Source organism: Anguilla rostrata, chromosome 19, assembly GCF_018555375.3.
Source record: "Anguilla rostrata isolate EN2019 chromosome 19, ASM1855537v3, whole genome shotgun sequence".
Classification (NCBI taxonomy): domain Eukaryota; kingdom Metazoa; phylum Chordata; class Actinopteri; order Anguilliformes; family Anguillidae; genus Anguilla; species Anguilla rostrata.
The window spans coordinates 1843850-1861044 of NC_057951.1; the positions used below are offsets into that span (position 1 = coordinate 1843850).

At 43.7% G+C, this 17195-nt stretch overlaps 1 protein-coding gene and 3 long non-coding RNA genes across 4 annotated transcripts in view; 2 read left to right on the forward strand and 2 right to left on the reverse strand.

Moving 5' to 3' along the window:
- The window catches only part of LOC135245748 (uncharacterized), a 516260-nt gene that overhangs the window by 459532 nt on the left and 39533 nt on the right, over nucleotides 1–17195 (reverse strand). The window lies entirely within an intron of this gene.
- Nucleotides 1–17195, forward strand: part of LOC135245705 (uncharacterized) — a 492416-nt gene that overhangs the window by 257185 nt on the left and 218036 nt on the right.
- On the reverse strand, nucleotides 338–4001 carry LOC135245776 (uncharacterized). The gene is made up of 2 exons (XR_010327399.1): nucleotides 3819–4001; nucleotides 338–2430 (listed from the first exon to the last, which is right to left on the reverse strand). It is a non-coding gene; the product is annotated as an uncharacterized LOC135245776 (long non-coding RNA).
- On the forward strand, nucleotides 6375–13134 carry LOC135245749 (uncharacterized). Its single transcript, XR_010327372.1, has 3 exons — nucleotides 6375–6511; nucleotides 12613–12749; nucleotides 13023–13134. It is a non-coding gene; the product is annotated as an uncharacterized LOC135245749 (long non-coding RNA).

Genomic DNA, 17195 nt, shown 5'->3' on the forward strand with positions numbered 1-17195 from the left:
CNGACAACCTTTTATAAAACCTATTAAAGAAACCACCACTAGATGAAGCCACATGCTCAATAGTCACTGAAGTCAGCATTCAGATTATGGCTAATGTTTCTCAGTTTGACAGTTGCTTTTGCAATAAAATGTCTTCATCTGCATATGAATTGGTTCAAGTAGCTTAATAGCAATCTTATCTTACTGTAAAATATTGTCTCGCAGTTATGTCAAGTTATATATTTCTACTTTCAAAAATAAAACGAACTCACTCAGACACCAGAGAGCCATCAGGCACCAGACACGCCTAATACCAGCTGATCTGGCTGCTCCAGCTGTCTGTGTCACACTGGGCTGCCTGTGTAGCATCCCTGCATATTGTATACTCCTGTGCTACTACTACTGTGACATTTGCAATGTTTCTAACTTTCTATTGTCTGCGTCTGTGATGCCCTTTAACATAACACAGTGCTGCAAACCACATTTCTCTACAGGGACAATAAAGTCAAGTCAAGTTCAGTAGAGATGGCTTATATGAAATCCACTGTATTTTCCATGTGCAAGTAATTTCTGTCACAAAGGTCACATAAGTATTTATCTATAACCTTTATATGTATAGGAAAAACTAGTTTTAAGTGCATCAAGTTAAGGCCATTTTAGGAAGTGCCATGCGATTTCTGAAAACATTTTAAGAACATTATACATACTCTCCACACTGGAAGACATCTTGTGCATGTAGAGGCATTGTTATGGGCTCTGTTGTGGAGTTTCATGATTTTCCTCCATGATCAGCGTGTCTCACTTTGCAAGTCTGCTAGATGACTTGCTATATGTGAGAAGGAATCTGAATAAGATCATCTAGAAATTGTGTATATGAAAATAAGCTCCATATTATAATTGTGGGTGTTACAATGGTCATGTGCGGTCACTCTGCACAACAGAACTGAACAATGCCTTTAGCATCAGGTTTCTGGGGAGCTTATGATATGCCTGCTCGTAGGATAAAAAGTCAGATTATTAAAATATGAATAAAATCCAACCGGTTTATGAGTGAAGACCACACAGCACCGAGTGCCCCCGAAAGTACAGGAAGCATAGATAAACCCTTCAGACGTGGCCTTAAAACCATTTGAGCATAGATTTTGTACATGAGATGTGATGCACAAGTCAGCATGTGCCTGTTTACTCTGTACATTCAGATCAACCAGCCTGAGTCCATGTTCAGAGCAGGAACGCTGTAATGTGTGTGTGCTTACACGCCGATATGAATCATCACTCCTAAGAGACAAGCAGGATGGCTGTAGGATGGTGTTAACTCCGCTCCTGTTGTCTGTCATCCACGTTAGCCAAGAGGAATCCCCTGGAAACCGCCAACAACTCCGGGAAACCCCCTTGAAACCGATGTCAGATCAGGGAGTCGCAGACAAGCAAATTCATTACAAACTACAAATTTATTAGATCAATTACTCATTCAATTGTCTGGTCGGGACCACAAACCGGACATGTACAAATAATTTAAGAAACGGAACCCTATTTGTTCGCGGCGTCAGTGTGTGCACTGAGTCGAGGAAGGATTACTACTCTACAGGATTCCAAAGAAAAACTGCCACGTTATGGGGTAATACTGGGGGAAACAATATTTACGACAACGTTATCACTGTCGCCTCCAATAATGAAATTCAACCACCTAAGCTACTGCTGTAAGCAACCCAAACTCCAACTAACCGTTGTACTGTGGCAAGGTGAGTGCCACCGCTCGCGTGTAGAGAGAGAGACGAGTTCGAAGTAATCACTTCTTTTTTATTTGTAGCCGAGCACACGGCTTTTCATTCACCCGGTTACATGGGGTTTTTACAATACAATCGCCGTACTGCCGTACTTCCTCCGTCACCAGCCTCGGCGAACGCCTTTTAAAACACCCAGGCTCACTGCCAAGGTAATCAGCACATCGTTAAACAATGAAACATTTAAAGAGCGGTGCTGATTAGCAACCTCAGCTGTGGCGCAGAGTCTGAGAGCCGCCCCGCCCACTCTCTCTCTGCAGCCAACGCACAAACCACGCCCCCCCCACCACATACCCCCACCGCCCGACTTAGGCCGGGGAGCCATCCGGCCGATGATCGACCCCCCTCCCCCCCCCCTTTCGGGGCGAGAAAAGAAGTCCGCCACCACCATCTGCGCTCCCGGCCTATGAACCACCTTGAAATTAAAGGGCTGCAGAGCCAGATACCAACGGGTGATTCGCGCGTTGGCATCCTTCATGCGGTGGAGCCACTGGAGGGGAGCGTGGTCCGAACAGAGGGTGAATGGGTGACTGACGCACTCCTTTTCAATTGTGCTGTACCTCGCCTCCCGCTGTGATAATTTCCGGCTGATGTACAGCACCGGGCAATCGACTCCCTCCACCTGCTGGGTCAAAACGGCCTCCAGCCCTCTGTCCGAGGCATCGGTCTGCAGGGTAAAGAGAGAAATTAGGGGTGTATGGAGTTCTGCTCGCAGGTCCATAACGTATTGTACCTCACTTTTACTGGGGCTTGGACCGTCCTCCCAGCTTTCTTTAACTAGGTCCAATATTCCCCGAGGCTTTCTACCGAATAATAACTCAAAGGGAGAAAATCCCGTGGAGGCCTGGGGAACCTCCCGCACTGCAAATAATAGAGGGACTACCCATTTATCCCAATTTCGGCTATCGTCGTGAACGAACTTCCGAATCATGGACTTCAAAGTCCTATTAAACCGTTCAACGAGCCCGTTCGTTTGGGGATGGTACACGCTGGTTCTGATAGGCCGGACGCCCAATAAGCCGTACAGCTCGTTTAGTGTGCGTGACATAAACGAAGCGCCCCGGTCAGTTAGAACCTCTTTCGGGATTCCGACGCGGGAGATAATCTGAAACAGAGCCTGCGCAACACTTTTAGCTGAAATATTGCGCAACGGCACTGCTTCGGGATACCGGGTCGCATAATCCACTAAGACCAATACGAAACGGTATCCCTGGGTGCTTCGTTCAAATGGGCCGATGAGGTCCACAGCGACTCTATCAAACGGGACCTCTATTAAGGGTAGGGGGCGCAACGGCGCTTTTGGGGTGGCTGGGGCGTTCACTAATTGACATTCAGGACAGGACGCACACCACCGGCGTACGTCCGCCAAAATGCCCGGCCAATAAAACCATTAAAGAGCCATTATACAGTGTAGTGTCTTATTATACCCTAAGTGTCCCGCCACCATTTCCCGGCAGCTTTTTGGTACCAACAATTGGGTCGTTTCTTCACCGGTCTGAGCGTCACGATACACTCCATACAACCTGTCCCTAATGATAGAAAAATAAGGGTGCGAGAGTACTGCGTCGGGGCGCACCTGCTGACCATCAATGCGCATCACTTAGTCAGAGGCAAAGCGTAAGGTGTCGTCCCGAGACTGCTCGAGTGGGAAATCCTCCATGGGGTGGAACACCGGGACCCGGGGAGTCTCAACCTGAGGCTCACCTGGGTCTGCCCCCCCCTCGGCCGTGTCGGACAGACGTCACACGTCCCTGTCAGTCGTGGTCACACCTCAAACCGGTTCCCAGAAATCTTTCGAAACCCCGCCCAAACAGTGCCCAAAATTAGGGGGTGCGAGAGCCGGGAGCTAACCGCAGCCTTCAGAATATGCGTTTTTCCCTGGTAACGAATTTCCACGGGTACTACAGGATACTCGTGCACATCCCCATGCACACACCGAACGGAAACCCAGAACGCCTTTACCAATGCCTCGGATCGAACCAGGCTTTGTTGTATGATGGACTGCGTAGCCCCCGAGTCCAACAGCGCCCGGTGTTCACTCCCTTGCACCCTTACCGGGATGCAGTACGCTCCCTCTGGATCGGGAGCGGAAGTGGGCGGTCCGACCACCCGGACCAGCTGCCCCACTTCCATGATCGGACAGTCGCGGTGCAGATGACCCGGCTGCCCGCACCGCCAACACCCCAGTCCGAGCGCCTGAGGAGCCCTCAGTGAGGCGGAGCCCCCCGCCACTGAGCCTGGGTCTGTAGAGCGGAAATGAGGTTGAGGGAGGGGAGAGGTCGAGGCACGGGGAAGAGAAGGGCCAGCACGAAGAGGGGGTCGTTGTAATCGGCCTGTGACTTTGTTAGTGCAGCACCATGACATAGCTATGCAATGCGTGAAATATCATTAGTAAACCTGTCTGTGGTTTCAAAGAAGAACACAGGCCATAAAGCACAGAAGAGCTCCCGTTGAATCCATATGGCTTTGCAATATTGTAGGTGGTTAATAACTGAACGTGCAGACGGTACGTCATAATGCAGTGTATACGTTCGGTGAACGGCGGGAAGATATGGTGCAAAAGCAATAATTGAGAAGTAGTAGACAATTATTATTGAGGGTAAAAGCAGGTTAAAGAAACGTGTTCCTAGCTGGGCTTGAACCTATGACCCCATGAACCTACAATCCCATGTTCCCAAGACTGTAACCTTACCCACTAGACCACAGGCAGATTAGCTGTTTATACTGGAAATGTTTCAGAGTAAAAAGGTATGGGTATTTTGCGTGTGTATGCGAGTTTTTGATTTGGTTGTGAGTGAGGATTTGGCTGACGTCAGTAAAATGTCCAATGGGGAGACGTTGTTAGTGGGATAGGCGGCAGGAAAAATGAGGAGGAGGAGAAGGAGAAGGAGAAAACGCAAAATCCCCTTAGTTTGGGGCTTTATTGTGTGGACATGTGAAGTTGTTTTCTAAAATCTGCCCGTTGAAATGGGGTCAGAACGTACAGAATTTAATGTTTTTAAGGGCTGAGTGTCTGTTGTGGTTATTTCTGTGGGGAACCCTGAAAAGTGCCAAACTCTCGGTGCTGTATAGGTATGGGGCATGCCCAGGCGTAACTTGGCGGGATGGCATACCTGCCATCCCAATTATTATTATCAGTTACTCATAGAAAACACAGTACATAATGAAATCTCAACAAAAATGTCAAGGTTCAGGGGGGTTAGGACCCAGGTGCAGAGTGAAAAACATGAAACTCAAAAGGATACTACAACAAAAAGGCAAACACAAACAGGGAACAGATAAGGCCACGAAGGGCAAAACAACAAACTCAAAAAATTCTTAAGAACAAAAAAAACACAGAACAGAACAGAGGCAGGAAGGGTAAAGGAATGTGGAACACACAGGCAAACACACAAAAGAAACACAAGAAGATACATCCAGGTTCGGAACAAGCACAAGTTGGAAACAAACACAAGGAACCAGCACCCGAGTCAAGGGGACAAAGAACTTAAATAGACAGGCGTAACAAGACACAGGTGAACTCAAAGAACAATCAAACCAGAGGGAAGGGAAAACGAGAGGCAGGTGGGGATGATGATTAAATAACGAGACAATAATAAAATAATTAAAAGCAATAATACAATTAACCAACAGGGGAACGAGCAGGACACAAAACAGAAGTGCCGCCATCTGGCGGCCCAACAGGGAAAAACAGACAAACAAAGCACTATGACAAAAAACACGTTTTCAACGTACAAAAATGCCAAGATACTCACCCACACAAAGCACTGTCTATAAGCCTGTAATTAAAACTAGCAAAATCTAGGCCTTTAAAAGTTTTTTGACATCAATACTTTTCATATAAAAAAGGGGTGGGGCAGTGAATAAATAAATACATATAATAATGGCAAATATTGTGGCCTATTAAAACATTTTTTAATCTTACAAAACTATCCAGACATTTTCCCAATTAATGTACCGTATGGCTGTGGGTTGCATAAAGTTAAGCACAATAGTACCATTCATTTTACAATGTAAAAATCATATTTGTGAATAATAAGAATAAGAATAAGAATAAGAATAATTTTATTCCAAACAGCACCCAAAGCACTGGATGCAGACAATTGTTCAAACATAGTGTCGCCATTTTCACAATTTCAGGTGTAACAGCTGAATAGCTAAATTTCCGTGATGGGTGTTTCACTTTCATGTGACACATAAGCTTTGAATGACAACATTCTCAACATAGAATGAGACCATCTAACTGCTCATGATATTAGCTCTCCAACAACATCAAACATGACTTTACTGCATATTAGATTGGCTAAATAGTTTAGACAAAGACCGTGAAACAAAGTCCTGGTCCCAAAAACACTTAAGTGTGCCAGGAATCTGCTAAGATAACAAGAACCTGCTGGAAGGAGACGTTAAATCCCAACATCAATATAATTCACGAGTTGTTGAATAGGCCTGATATATGTATGTGCTAAAATTTGGCAAAGATCTACATGGATTAAATATTTGTTTCTTCTGCATGACTTATTCAATACAGTGACTGGTGCAGGTAATAAACAGTACAAAATATATAAAACTCCGCCCATCGAACACTCAGTTGAGCCAGTAAACCTAAGTAAGGAAATGCGATCCAAAAGAGAAACTGAAACTTAACGGCCATTTTAAAAACGGAAGAGAAAGAATCCCTAGAAAAGAAGGAATCAAAATAAATGTAAAAAAACGGAGTGAACAGCCTGTTGTGGAGTGGAACTGAGGTAAGACAAGCTGAAGGTAAAGGGGAGCGGGGAGGAATAAGAATCTTCAGGTAGGCTATAATCGCATTAACCCGCGTAATTCAGAAAAACTGACAACTGGCAATAAAATGGTGTGTTTAATGCGTAGCCTGATAAGCTAAGAGCTTTCATTACAACTTTATTCAAGACTCATCTTAAAAAGAGGTCCATAGCAATAGCAGGTAAAATAGACAATACAGACAATGGCACATAAGCTATATTATCTTACTCATAGTTTGACAGCAGTTTGATGCTAGCGTCAGTAAGGACTTTCGCGCGGGTCTGAAAATTTTAAAATAAAAGTCCGACGATAAAACCACTATTACGTTCAGCAAAATGAAATTAATTAAGGAACAATCGAACTGTAGTTGTCCTAAAATATGACCTATTCGTTTCATATTCATACAATATTAAAACAACTTCGATTTTTAACAGACATTGTAATACTATTCATTTTCAGTTAGAACCACACTAACATTAATTATAAACAAATATGTCTGTTACGTTCAGAGTAAGGACCCACACGCAGACCAGGGAAATCCAAGAAAACGTTGTCTTTATTCCGTGCGAAGTTCGAAGCCAGGTGATCAGAGAGAGTGCGGTACAGAATCGAGTTTCCAAAAGAAAAGTAAAAAGACAGGCAAAAAGTCAAAAACCAGGAGATCAGAAATAGCGAAGGTACAAAGGGGCAGGCAAAAGAGAAGTCAAAGAAAAGCGAAGGTCGAACCAGATCAAACAAAACCAAAAGGGGCAGGCAAACTCGAAGTCGGGCAAAGGGGTGTCGCAAGAATCTCAATAAACAAAGGCTTACAAATAATCGGCACAATGAATATGATCAACGTTCTGACACGAAACAAGTGGAAAAGACTGACATTTATACACTGGGGAAGATAACAATCAAGGAGGGGTGAAGTGAGTGAGGGAGGAGTAACAAACAACATCCAGGTGAAGAACATTAGGAAAACTAATTCAATGACAGGGGACTGACAAAACGCGGACTGGAATCACATAGACAACAATGATAATAGACGGCCTGGGTGAAGCAGGTAAAACAAGTGCAGAGAGAGAGAGGTGCAGTCAGAGCAAGAGACAGGTGCAGGCAATTGCAGAACTCAGCGTTAGAGCAGGCTAGAAAGAAAAGGGGCAGAGCTACAGCGCAGCATGGAAAAGGAGACTGGTTAATGTATTAGTATAGTGATCTAAACTATCAAAAACCCAAAACTAGTGTGTGTTAGTCCATTAGTAATATTCACATGTTAGTATATTAGTGAGGTTAGTACTTTACAATCTATAAGTTAGTAGGGATTAGTAGAAATTAGTAAAACTAGAAATCAGCAGGAAGAAAGTAAAGCGAGACTGGAAAGAAGGGGGGAAACCACGAAAACCCGGAACCACCCGAATAGTGAAATCACACAAGTACAGGGGAGTGAAGCAGCTCAGGGAACACAGACACAGAGACAGTACTGGGGAGACAAGTGACCGGAAATACAGACTACAACAATGTCTTCCTTTTTTCTATTTTTCCCCTACAGTTTTAACAATGAAAATGCAAAATTTTTAATGGAGAATTATAGATGAAATACACCCATTACTTTTAATTATTATTGCAATATCTAATACAACATTACATCAGTACACGAGTTTAACTGAATGGTAAGGGAAGAATTAGAGTAATTTGTAACATTCTGTGATACCTTGTAACATCAACTATGCAACTTAAAACAAATAAATATGAAAATGTGGCTGGATATTGCACTAGTATGGCAAGGAGAATAGGACAGTATTAACACGTTTGTAAAGGTGAAAATATCACACACAGTATATCATGGCTGGGGTATAAGCATGCAGTACATAGGCAAATTTATTTCAGTTAAATCCCAACTGCTTTCTGATAGCATATGATATATCATGCTCTGCTGCCTCCCCTGGACATGTTGTCTCAATGATATGGGGGTGTTTTGAAAACCTTGGACCCTCCACTCTTCAGATATGGTGTCATTTATATCAAATAAGCATCATAGAAAATGTGGCTGGGGTTTTAACATGCAGTACATAGGCAAATTTAATTAAATTAAGTCCCAATTGCTTTCTGATAGCTCTGATAGCATAACATATATCATGCTTTGCTTTGCTTTGCTTTGATTCCTTCAGCCCATGGTTGTCTGCGTTTCCACCGCGGTCTAAAGTCCCGCGAAGATTAGGCAAATTAGCCCACTGACGTATGAAAAAGCGACGTTGTCGTCGGTCCATCTGTCCTATGATTTCTTCTGTAACCCCATACTACCACCGAAGTAGCCTACATTATTTTCTAATAACCGGGACAGTCCGGAGGAGTTTATTCCACTTATATACAACGGGCTACCGACAATGACTGTATATGGTTATGTAGGTAAATCAAGATGTTACCAAAAACAGGTAAAATGACCGTTAGCCCAGGAAGAAGCAGATCAAAAGTTTGTAGTAAAAACAGAAAGATTTATTATGGAGCCGGCTACGGGAACAACTCAGCGAGGAAGTTCAAAATAGTATTGGTGGGTGATTAGATTTATACAGTGGAATTCTATTGTTGAAAGGGATCACTGCATCTGATTGGTGATGAGGCTGTGCTTCCTTCCGATTGGACCATTCAAATTCAAACCCATCCTACCTATTCAAACAGGTACCATTCACATTGAAATTGAAATACTACAGGGGGGCTCGCCCCCTTCCCCCCTGGGGCCCAGCGGAAACTTCCCAAATGCAGAATACACAAAACTGTCTGTTTCCCAACAGTTACTTTTGTATTTATTGATTTTTATCGATTTAATCACGGGAATTGAAATATTCTTCTGCAGCCGTTTGGGCATATTTTACCGTTGTCAAGCAAAACTGTCGTTGGTAGTTGAACTTGGACCGTTGTTATGCAACAAATAGGATATAACAGGCCAATAGTCAGATTGTAACTGTTTTATATATCCTCTCAAACACATTCATTATGTTTTTATGCGAACATTCACTTTCATGTCTTGACATCCGAGGCGACAGAATGCATTCACATTTCCAATATAACTGGCAACAACAGCAGAAAACATGCACACGTTTAAACAATTTGCTGTTTGATTACTTTCTCATCGTCAATTCTATATAGGCTAATCGCAGAATTACAAGAATAGAACGAAAACTCGGACTTGCGTGAAAATTTAAATTAGCAGTGGTACAGCCACCGTTTGCTTTCCTTTGAAGTTACTGCTAGCCGAGCAGCGAAGTGTGCCCTCCAGATGCGAACCATGCACCATAAATTAGTCCATAGTCTTCCTGGTCTTTTTGTGGAATTGAAGAATGGCAGAGTAAAATTACGGCAGTCTGAAAAAGCTAAAGGGACGATTACTAGAATTAACCTGTTATTTTACCCTGACAAAAAGTGCGGAAGGTGATTTCCAATTTGCTTTTACTGTAGACTATCACATTACATTACATTACAGGCATTTAGCAGACGCTCTTATCCAGAGCGACTTACACTACTTTTTTACATAGCATTTTACATTGCATCCATTTATACAGCTGGATATATACTGGAGCAATGCAGGTTAAGTACCTTGCTCAAGGATATAACGGCAGTGTCCTACCCGGGAATCGAACCTGCAACCTTTCGGTTACAAGTCTAGTTCCTTACCCACTGTGCTACACTCCGTCCTATCACCAATGTGAATTACGCAGAACTACCGCATACCTCACATAACTGTATCAAACGTTTTGAGTCAATTACAACGGGCTAACAAAGAAAATCCGGAAGAAAATATTCAGCAACCGAATTAATCCGTTTGAATGTTTTGGTACGTAATATGCTGTCCCAGCACGAATGCTTAGCATTTTATAAAACGAATACTAAAGCAAGAAAAGAACAGAAGAGCACACGTTATAATTCCAAGACGTTGGCAGGCTATAACCAAAACTAGGCTACTGCGCCGCATAACATACAAGTTTGATTTTAAGTTATTATGAAAATAAGTCGGTTTGCGGCTGGAGATTTTTAAACATGGCGGCTGAAAGTAAAAAAAAATAACACTGCAAGTAGTCGACCAATCAGAAATTTTCAGTGCTTGCGCCCCACCCCAAAGGTTCCTGTACTTTTGGAAAGTACTACCCCCCGAGCAGGAACCTTTTTGGGGGTAAAATAAAGCCCCCGGAACTAAATTTAGACCCTAGTTCCTGCGGTGGAAACGCACTGAGTTCCTCAAAAGGTTCCTAGTTCCGGGGTAAAGTTCCTGCGGTGGAAACGCGGCTTTAGTTCTCTGTTTTCCTGACTTCGGTGCTGGTTCCTTGTGTTTCTGCTTGTGTGTTTCCGCCTGAGATTAGGCCTATCTGCCTGTGTGTATCTGCCTGTCCATTTCTGCCCGCGTTTCTGTCTGTGAGTTCTGCCTTGCCCGAGTTCTGTTTCTTCGTGGTTTTTTTTTTTTTTTTTGAAAATTCTGCTGTTTTTGTTTTTGAAGAACTTTTTGTGTTTTTGAAAGTGCCCTGCATGGCCCTGTTTTTGTTGCCTTTTTGAGAGTAAAGTCTTTGGTTGAATTTGCCTTTTTGGAGTTCCTGGTGTTTTTCCCACTCTGCGTTTGGGTCCTGGTCCCCTGTTACCTGACATATCTTAAATCGCGAGGAATGAAAGATATCTTTAACTGAAATTATGAAGAAAGTCAGAACTAATGTGGAGAATTCTAATTTGAGTTATGACTAGTCATAATTGAAATGGAGATACAGTATCTGGAATTCACGTTTTGGATAGTCAAAACCATTGGCGTAGGAACCGGGGGGGACGGGTGGGACGTGCCCCCCCCCCCCCCCCCCCCATATTTGTAAAGAATCGAATTGTCCCCCCCAACCATGACTGATCCCTCTCCCATGTAAAGCTTTCATACAATAAAGGCTTCAACAGCAATAAAAGATGACTTCAAAATTATGCGGAAAGGTCTGTAACGCCTGTAAACATAACGTGAACTGCTGACCCCCCTCTTCACACAGTAGCAATGGTTTACCCCATGGCTACGAAAAGTTTGAGCTTACGAAAGCACAAATGGGATCTGTAGTCAACAGTTATAGGTGATGGCTCAAGCTATGGACTTCCCTTAACCCTTTTAGAAATAAAAATGGTAAGAAGAAATTTTAGGATACCGCTTCCGATTTTGCGACGGAAACAGCGATAGATTTACCCACTAGCATCTGTCCAAAATGTAAACAAGCCAGGCAGTTTTCACCATAGACATATATACATGTCTATGGTTTTTACGGTCGGGAAAACTTTTATGACAACGTCAGCTAAAGTCAGTTACTCACAGCGGTTGGAAAGAACGGTAACGGTAATCTTATATCTCATAAAAAACACGTTTTCAACGTACAAAAATGCCAAGTTACTCAAAAGTATTTATATCAAAATGACGCCAAGTTACGGTACTGCAAACAATATAGGCTATCTTGCCTCACCGAAATTACATAAGATGTACTTCAAGGCAATGCTACGCAATATTTCCTCAATTCTTTCAAGTCACGACCCCCAGACCCCCCACTTAATGTGCCCCCCCAATGTTCAAACGAAACCTACACCACTGGTCAAAATTGAATTGTAGATATCTTTTAATTGGAGGTCCCATACAACTGAATGACGAAAGTAACTTCAATCTTACTAGCAAAATGTAATTCGAGATATCTTAAATTAGCGCTTTGAATAGTCATAAATCAGTTACAGATACCTGTAATGTGAATCTGGTCAGGCTATTAAATGTTTGCGATACAACACCTTAATTAGCATTAAACAGGCACAGAAAACAAACTAAGATTGGGAGAACTGGCGCCTTCTAGTGTGACAGTTGGATTCAGGTAGGGTTATTATTATTTCCCAAAAATATATAAAAATAATTGGCACCCCTAAAGATTCTTATAAATAAAATAAAATCAAACTAAATCTACATCAATATTAAGGGAAACTATTGTGGCCTTCCATGGCTTCCAGTTAAATTCCAGATTTGTCCCTGTCTGTTCTATGAGATTTGATGTATATGTGTGTCTGTGTGTATTATGTCTGTGCGTTATCATGTTCTTCTTGTGTATATTTATAGGTCTGCCAATTTGGGTCAGTACCCACTGGTGAATCTGGTGTGTTCAGGTGTCCTGCGACAGGGGGCGCTGTTTCAAAAATGAGTTCCTCAGAGGAGACCGAGACTGACGATGGAACCCACGGCCCTGCGAGAGAGAGGTAAAAATGCATGAATCGGTGAGTTAATGTGCTGTGAGTTAGAGCTGCAGCAAGAGGATGAGTTTAACTGGAAGCTCTGTCTCCATGTGTTGTGAGTTAGAGCTGCAGTAAGAGGGTGAGTTTAACTGGAAGCTCTGTCTCCATGTGCTGTGAGTTAGAGCTGCAGTAAGAGGATGAGTTTAACTGGAAGCTCTGTCTCCATGTGCTGTGAGTTAGAGCTGCAATAAGAGGATGAGTTTAACTGGAAGCTCTGTCTCCATGTTTTGTTCACAGGCTCCAGGTAGATCGGGCTGGGTCACCTGTACCCAGCTGTCTGTCTATGAAGAGTGACCGTTCAATGGATTTTCCAATCAAATTCAGAGGAGAGTTCAGAAGTGATCAAAGGTAATTAAACACGTTCGTATTGAATTATACCTGCAATAAGAGGGTGATTTTAACTGGAAGCTCTGTCTCCATGTTTTGTTCACAGGCTCCAGGTAGATCGGGCTGGGTCACCTGTACCCAGCTGTCTGTCTATGAAGAGTGACCGTTCAATGGATTTTCCAATCAAATTCAGAGGAGAGTTCAGAAGTGATCAAAGGTAATGAAACATGTTCGTATTGAATTATACCTGCAATATGAGGATGATTTTAACTGGAAGCTCTCTCTCCATGTGCTGTGAGTTAGAGCTGCAGTTAGAGGATGAGTTTAACCGGAAGCTCTGCCTCCATGTGCTGTGAGTTAGAGCTGCAGTTAGAGGATGAGCAATGTGGGACCAAATGTTATCTGTTGAGAGTTGAATTAACACTGGACATTAACTGGACATTTTGCTGTGCATTAATCAGGGATAAAAGGTGCACTTCAGACTTGAGGCTTTGGACCTTCTGCATGTATTCTGTTTAAAAGTATCTGTCCCCATTCTGGCCTTCCTATAAGAGAAAACATGAGATATATTTCAAGAATCTGATTGTTTCAATGGCTCTGATACAGCACACCACTTCATGTGTTTATTTCACACAGTGATACAGTACACCACTTCATGTGTTTATTTCACACAGTGATACAGTACACCACTTCATGTGTTTATTTCACACACTGATACAGCACACCTCTTCATGTGTTTATTTCACACTGATACAGCACACCACTTCATGTGTTTATTTCACACTGACATAGCATGTATGAGTGTGTAAGTGCATGGAAGCTCTGTCTCCATGTGCTGTGAGTTAGAGCTGCTGTAAGATGATGAGTTTAACTGGATGCTGTCTCCATGTGCTGTGAGTTAGAGCTGCAGTAAGACGTTGAGTTTAACTGGATGCTCTGTCTCCATGTGTTGTGAGTTAGAGCTGCAGTAAGAGGATGAGTTTAACTGGAAGCTCTGTCTCCATGTGATGTGAGTTAGACCTGCAGTAAGAGGATGAGTTTAACTGGAAGCTCTGTCTCCATGTGCTGTTAGTTAGAGCTGCAGTAAGAGGATGAGTTTAACTGGAAGCTCTGTCTCCTTGTGCAGTGAGTTAGAGCTGCAGTAAGAGGATGAGTTTAACTGGAAGCTCTGTCTCCATGTGCTGTGAGTTAGAGCTGCAGTAAGAGGATGAGTTTAACTGGACGATCTGTCTCCATGTGCTGTGAGTTAGAGCTGCAGTAAGTGTCATGGTTTTGGCTGATGCCACCATTTCTTTTGCTTCCTGCGCCTTTTCTTCAGTTATTACGGCCATTGGTTTTTTCATGCGCCTTTTCTTCAGTTATTATGGCCATTGAGTTGATTGAATTATACACGTGCAAATTTCCTTTTACAATTTGCACCTGTTGGTGTTCTATTTAAACCGTGAGCAAGCCGATAAGCTTTGCTTCAGTGTCACTTATGTTGCACGAGAGCCGGTATTCTGTAAAGGTAAAGGTAAAGGTAAAGGTAAAGGTAAAGGTAAAGGTAAAGGTAAAGGTAAAGGTAAAGGTAAAGGTAAAGGTAAAGGTAAAGGTAAAGGTAAAGGTAAAGGTAAAGGATTGAGCTGCAATATTGGATTGTTGTGGCTATAAAATTAGCACAACAGTCTTTAGCTTTTTTAGATTGTTGGCAACAAGTTAGTGCCACAATCTAAGCTCAGTATTCTTTCTTTAGGGTTTTACTTTTTCAGCCTCGGTTCGAGGTCTGTTTTCTTTGAGTTGCCCCGTTTTCTGCTCCGGCAGTTTTGTTTTATTTTCATACTCCTTAAGCTTTAGTTCTTTTTTACCCAGTACGTGGGTTGTGTAGAGCTTTTCTTTGGGATACTCTCCTTAAGGAGTATTGTTTTCCTTTCCCTTGTCTCTTGAGACTTTGTGGCTATTTTACCTCTGGTTAATAGCTTAAAGAACCCCCTGTTCAGTCCCGGTTGGTCTCCCAAAACTCCAACTCCTTCACAGTACACTGAAGCCACGAAATGGATGTACCCGCGACTCCAACGGGTTTAGAACAGGCTGTTGCAGCTCAACAGGCTGCCCTAACCGCCCATGATAGGGGCATTCAGATATTACATTCCCAACAAGCAGCCTCTTATGAACGGCAGGGGGAAATGCTTGAATGCCTGCACCGTCAGGAAGAAAGTTTGCGCAGCCAGGAGAATGCACTGCGTGAGCTTGCTGACAGTGTTCGCCAACTGGCTTGCGCATTAAACCCCACAGTTCCACAAGCACCTTCCTTTCCCCCGACCCCAGAGCCGATGGTATCAGTCATTGTCCGCGAACCTAAACTGCAGCTTCCCCTGCGGTATGATGGAGAATCAGGGAGATGCAGGGGTTTTTTAGCGCAATGTACGATATTTTTTAGAGCTCAACCATCACGTTTCACTACAGAGGATTCACGGGTGTCTTTTATTTTATCCCTGCTAACAGGGACAGCCCTTGCATGGGCTGAGCCGCTCATCGGCTCACAAGCCCCTGTAATGAACACGTCTGGAGGTTTAATGGCAGAAATGGCGTCGGTCTTTGATCACGATATTACCGATATTATCTGTTATGTTTCGTTCATTGGCTGGTGAAACAGGTTGGCCAGAGGCTCCGCTCATGACGTTATTTAAGAATGCGCTCTCAGAGCCAGTGAGAGACGCTTTAGCAACTCTTGAGCCCCCAGCCACACTGGATGCTTTGGTAAGGACGGCTGTCAGGATTGATAACCGAGTGCGGGAACGTGAGCGAGAGAGAAGTGAGAGGAGGAACCGTTCCCTCCCATATGTTGCCTCTCTTCCGGGTAAACCTGCAGTTTTGGCTCCCCCATTAGGCTCTCTGAGCCATGACGAACCGATGCAGATAGATAGCTCCACCCTACGCAATGTGCGTGAACTAAGGCAGTGCAGCGAATGGTGTCGGTATTGCAGACAGGAGGGACACATTAAGAATGATTGCCCTAAGCTGGGGGGAAACAGGAGGCCTCACTAGGTGAAAGAAAGGTCCCAGTGAGGCGTAACCCATCAGCCTTTCGAACCGATTTATCTGTAGAGCTATCCTGGAATAATCAATTAGTTAAAACTGACGCCTTTTTAGATTCAGGCGCAGTTGACTGTTTTGTGGATTCAAACTGGGCTAGTGAACTTGGATTGCCTGTGGTTCTCCTTTCACGGCCTCGCCACATTACAGCTCTTGACGGTCGCCCGCTGGGCACCGGATTGGTTAAAAAGATTACCGACCCTGTCTGCATGCGTGTCCCTTTTGGTGGTCATTCGGAGCGAGTCAGGCTCTTCCTGGTTGATTCACCAGCCTATCCACTTGTTTTAGGCCATTCGTGGCTGATGAAACAAACCGCACATTAACTGGGGAAATAAGAAAAATACAGTGATTCAGTGGGGTTCCAAGTGTGTCAAACATTGCTTACAGAGGTCATCACAAACTCCTAATGGTCATGGTTTGCAAAGAGAGACTAATTCGGCTTGGGACGATGAGGAAGAGGGGTTTCCGTCCAGCCCTATTGCGCCATCCCCACCTTCTGAGGACAGACAGAGTTTGGATTGGGATTCGCGGTTCGACTGGGATCCTCCGGTTGACGACTTATCCCTAGGGGAGTTAACGGAACCAGAGACTATCTCTGACTCCATGCCCCACTCTCCTGCTAGTTCAGAGAATACCAGTATGGTGGGTGCGCTCGAATTTCCATTGCCACCTAATGTACCAGCCGATTACGCAAATCTCGCTGAGGTATTTAGCAAACAAAGGGCTACCACCTTGCCACCTCACAGACCGTACGATTGTGCCATTCACTTACATCCTGGCACAGTACCGCCTCGCGGTTCCTTATATTCCTTATCAGCTCCAGAAAGTACAGCTATGAAGGAATACATCCAAGAGGCGTTAGCTAACAGTTTTATCCGACCATCCACTTCGCCGGCGGGGGCAGGGTTTTTCTTTGTGAAGAAAAAAGACGGTGGGCTGAGACCCTGTATTGATTATAGAGGACTGAACAATATCACTATTAAAAACCGCTATCCACTGCCCCTCATGAAC